Source organism: Opisthorchis viverrini (assembly GCF_000715545.1).
Source record: "Opisthorchis viverrini unplaced genomic scaffold opera_v5_83, whole genome shotgun sequence".
NCBI classification, from domain to species: domain Eukaryota; kingdom Metazoa; phylum Platyhelminthes; class Trematoda; order Opisthorchiida; family Opisthorchiidae; genus Opisthorchis; species Opisthorchis viverrini.
Genome location: NW_008751739.1, coordinates 723,581 through 728,974, shown reverse-complemented (window position 1 = coordinate 728,974; position 5,394 = coordinate 723,581).

Genomic DNA, 5,394 nt, shown 5'->3' with positions numbered 1-5,394 from the left:
TTTGAATGTAGATAATCTAATCACCACCGACATTCCACTACTCACCCTATGCACTGCTATTTGAGGGGGACCGGGACTCCATGAAATGGATGCATGTATGCAGCAGATGGTCCAAGAGATTTGTAAGAGGCCGTTTGATTACGGTTATGAGGGAAAAAGCCTTCTAACAGAAGAGGGGCTGTTCGCGTGTGGAGTGTTTTTTTATGAAAGTGTCCATGCGGTTAAAACGATGATGTAGACTGCTTACGTTTGGACTACAAAACATCAGAAAACTCGGTGGCTAGTATTCGTTACCGACCAGTAGTAATAGCCTTTCAGACCATTTCGTTGTTGCACCATCGGACGCCTTCGAACAGTTGATAAGCCAATTTTCACTGGCACGATATCACATGCAAGCCCTTGATGGCAGTGTAGATCCAGGTAGACAAGCTTAACGGAAAATCATCCAGGGGTCTGTTGCCGAGCCTCTGTCAGCCTGAACTTTAGAGCGTGACTGCGAGCGCTGACAAAATGCTGTTCATCACCGCATTTAAACTTGAAGCGTTCTCACTAGCGTGTCCACAGCGTGTCGCCCTGTTCTTTGCCCATTTATAAATTGCATCGACCTCGTTTTACTCCGTGATTTGATTAACTTACAGGAATCCAGGGCGGAAATTAACCAATGTTGGACGACCCTGATGCATTGTCGCAATCTCGGTGGGATGCATCTTCAGCAGCTGTGTCCTATTCAGACTCTTTTTGCCTACCTCCGGCTAATCAATATGATCTGCTTCTTAAACTACCTGACTGTCTTACCGTACAATATTCATTTGGTCGAGCAAAGCGGTATGGGTTTTTCAAGCGACCGGATTTCGGAGGTCGTACCAAATATCCGGGAGCTGTCAAGTGGAATGATGCTATGGATAAACAGAATTTCTGTGTTTGGGACGTCCAGCTCCGGATAATGAGAATAAACAACAGATTTTTCATCACAAACTACCCCGCAAATTTTTGGTTAAAATATGCCAACGAGTTACGACACGAAACCGGACCCCAATTTCCTGCCTTATCAGTATATTGTTTACATTCACAAAAATGCGTTCAGCACGACTGGTGTTTTGCTTCTGCTTTCAACTTTGATCGAGATAACGGAACAGTTACTTAAGACCAAGCACCCTAAGGGATAGGGTGTTCTACGCAAATTAGAAATTATATTTCAGTTGTTAGGATTAAATGTCCGAGTGTCCCACCTAGAAGCTGTGAACTCGATTAAAGGCACACAGGTTACTGCAATAGCTTTGAATAAGACAGGACTAGGACTAGGAATAAAATATTGTTTACAGACGAGGCTGTGAGTGGTTTCAACGAAAGGATAATGCACCAAAGAAGATGGAAACACAGGTTTCTGGAGGGTCGCAGAACTTACGGGGACATAAACTGGGGAAGTCGATGAAAAAATACACTCTGGATCCTCCAACTTGTTTGCTGATTGATAGGTCGCGGGGACCCAAAAGCACCAAGGTCTTGAAGCTGCTTCTGACGAAGTCTGTTGCAATGAGCAAAACTATATCAGTAGCACTGGCCTAAAGCAAACAAAAATTAGTTTAGCAATCGAGCCTGCATGTACGATAGAACTCCAGAGGGATGTATAAATTACTGAAGAAGCCTACGGTTGCAGGAGATATTCAGTACCGTGGTCAACATACTAGAGACCGGCCTGAGCAGCTGATGCGTGGTGTGAGTGAACCGAACTAAGGATTGCTCATTAGGTTTGTTGCTCTTCAGCATATCACTAAGTCAAAAGCCGTTATAAGAAGCGACAGCTGTTAAAACTGGCATCACAACCGTGTTTCAACAACGAAAAGAAATTTTCATTGAAGAGTGAACTGTAGATCGTTTGTGTTGTTTCGGATTGATCTGACATAGTCGGGTGAAGTGAATAAAAAGGACGGTCGTGAATACGGTTGGTGCCAGCTACTTCTGCAATTTGCATCAAAGTTCGAGTTCTTCGTTTCTGTTTGGGCCATCTCAGAATTTTCTGGGCAAAACTCTAGTCATCTGTGATTAAATTCAATTGAGATATGATGATGAAGCAACAGAAAAATATCAGTTCCGTGAATGGCAATACTAGTTCAAGGGACATGCATGCAGCCGCTATCCAAGACAAGCGCAATCATGGACATAAGTCAACAAATGCTGAAGACCGGTTTTTGGATCTGTAGCTATTGCTTATATTGCCAGTACACTCGGAAAGATGAAGGTTACTGGAAGAACGCTCCACTGCGAGTAAAGACAGTTAGGTTCTTACCAAGCAGCGTTTTTTCCCATTCGAATTTACGCACGCAACTTAGTTTTTGACCCCATTGAAGAGCACATCTTGTAATAGCAGAAGTTTCCTGCGACCATTTATGAACAGACCAAGCTTAGACAGTGGGTCTGGCATGTCGGCGATGCATCCGAAAGGTTCACGTAAAGCGTAATTGTGGGGTGCATTTGTAGATTCAATAATGTGTAGCAACAATTCGTTGGGGACTGGCAATGGGCACCAGATTGAGTGGCTACACTGGTTTGAATGTGACTGTTGAGGGATCCTGCTTCCAGTCAATTCCTACCAGTTTTCTGAATGCATGCTGCAATAATGTAATTCTGACACAGTCATAAAAATAATGTAAGGTTTAAAGGAGGGATAAATTGTAGTAAAATTGATCCAAAATGTCAGTCTGAAAAATCCTTCCAAGAATTGCAGATCCATCTCTCTTCGTGTTAGAGACACTGGAGAGTTCGTATACCATGGCTGAGTCAGTGCATTTACGTGACGCTTTCGATAACAGAGAGTTGGTTGCCCATGTCGGATTGAATTCGCTTCAGCTTCTGAGAGCTCCTTTTGTCAGATGGCTTTGGAGTAATCTGGTGGCATTGACAAATCACACTGAACGAGTTGACTGGAGTAATATCTGTTTCAAAATGGAAACTACTCACAAGGTTGCTGAAAACTCTTCGACAGCCCACGACCGGTTTCGCCCTTCTGTTTTGAGCTCATCAGGTAGGCGGGGTCCCGAGTTTTTGGTCAACCATATGTTCTACCTGAACCAAATTGGACTTGTTTTCGAGAAATACACTAATTTGCAAATCAGTCTGGTTTTCACGAGGGACACAACTGAATCTCTCGTTTATAATATTCTGTTTCGTTTTGATCAAGTAGATACCAATCACACCGGTCAAATCATTCGGGTTCTTAGAATCCTTGCAGAATGGCAGGTGCTCGGCAAATCGTGGGTGCATGCACCAATTGGTGTTACATGTCCCACAGACGTAAATATCCCGAAGAACTTGTCTATTCGGCTTTCTCTTGTAGAGTCTAGTCCACAGATGTTTGTTCATTTGACCGGGTACAAAACGGCCACTGTGTAAAAAAGGCTACAGGTTGGAAACACTGATGAATGGCCATGCAGTCAGATTCAAAGCCATTATTAACATACTGGTTGAGGACACCGGTGACGGTTTAATTTTTTCTGCCATATAAATAGCCGAAACGCTTGAGATGCTGCTCCTTTTCATCAGATCCCGACAAAGAACGCTTAAAAAAGTAAATAAATTGCCTTGGAGCTCAAGGTCAAACTGAAATGGACATCTAACTAGTGGATCGATGATAGTGGGAAAGACTGAACAGGACTAATTTTCTGGATCATGAGAACACACAATTTTCATCACTTTGCGTGAAACTGAGGAATTCAAAGTTGTGGGGTATTAAAGGAGTGGACTGGTATCTTAGCTTCACTCCAAAGTTCACATTTGGCACATCCCTATGAAAGTCCACCTAACTATTCAGCGAGTTGACACGCATTTTGAATCTGCCAGTGTGGTTTACCCTTCTCCAGGTTCGCGTCAAAAGAATTTCCAAAAACCAGGACGACTCATTTTCTAGGTATTCTGTTTTTCATAGTTGTTCCATTATTAGGGCTCACTGAACACTTAATAGAAACATGGGAGAATGCTGCATTCCTCAAGCACACGAATCCATTGGATGGGGCAATTGTATCTACAGATTAGTTTGATTTGCGGAAACACTTATGTGTGGAATATGAAATAAGTTTTCTTTCATCACAAAGACGTTATCAAAAAACTCGTTCGTCTGCAAGTACATTCAGCGGCAAAATAACCCAGTGTATCTGCATTACAACTGTTTGTTCATAATTTCGCTGGTTAGGATAGATAGAGTTAGACAAACAATCGTCCCGTCCATCATCCAATCCTACTTGACTAAAAATTCTTATCCTCAAATTTGCTTGACGTGGCGATGTGCCGCTTTTCATGGCTGCACTCATTATCTGGTGAGCCAAGCCTACATGTGGACACTGAATTGGCTTATAGGGCTTCACCTAAGGTAAAATAAGATTAATGACCAAATAAAGGCCTAGAAAACTCTAGATGTTCATAATTCTGGGAAGTGCCGGGAGTCTATTATTACAAATGATATAGTTACAAATAAGGCAACTTTTGCTCTCGGCTGCTCTTAGCTTACAGTGTTTCTCTATTTAAAAATCAGCTTTATAAATTTTAAACTGACTGAGTTATTACGACAGTTCAAAATGTCACGTGGTTTTCTCCAGCAGAAAAAAAACACTACCCGGTAGATGAACGAGGATAGATTTGACACAACCGGTTGTGGAAAACAAATAATTGTCCGAATCACCGATGTGTTGACTGACCCGATTTACATCAAGCACCCCATTGTGACTCAGAAATTAGGTGAGGGCGCTTTATGTTCACTTGTCTAATTACACTTTTTATAAGTAATTTAAACAACACAGTTAGAAGGCTGAGACTAATAGATCCATGCATTTTGTACCGGCCCACCACCACGGGTTCCCGTCTTCTGTGTTGTTTAAATTACTGAAGGTATCTTTTCATTGAGAAATACATTGAATCTGTAACCCAGTCTACGTAACTAAAGCTGAAAAGAGGTGCTGAGCTGACCGCCGTAGCGTTACAGCATCATATGACCTGCAGTAACTGAATAGCCACCAAAAACTTTAAAACCGAACGAATTAGGTACCTTCTTGTACATGCCCTTCATGGAGAGACACTCTCAAGTTGAAGAGCAAGCAGATTTGAAAAGCAGAGATGCGTTTAACAGATCGACCGGGACTTTTCCCCCAATTTGGGAGACTGCTTCCGACCAGCGAGAGAGAGAGCGTGTACCACGTACAATAAAGTTGAATGCCTAAGGTAAAGGGTGTTCAGTTCCGGAAAGCTCACCCACACTGGTTCGTTCATCCTTATTGAAACTTATCAAATGAGTGTAAAGATACCGGATAAGTAGGATTTTCACTAACAGCTCCAGTCTATCAACTCTGGACATCATGTACAGCTGACGAATATGATTTAAGGAGCGAAACTTGATTTAATCAGCTG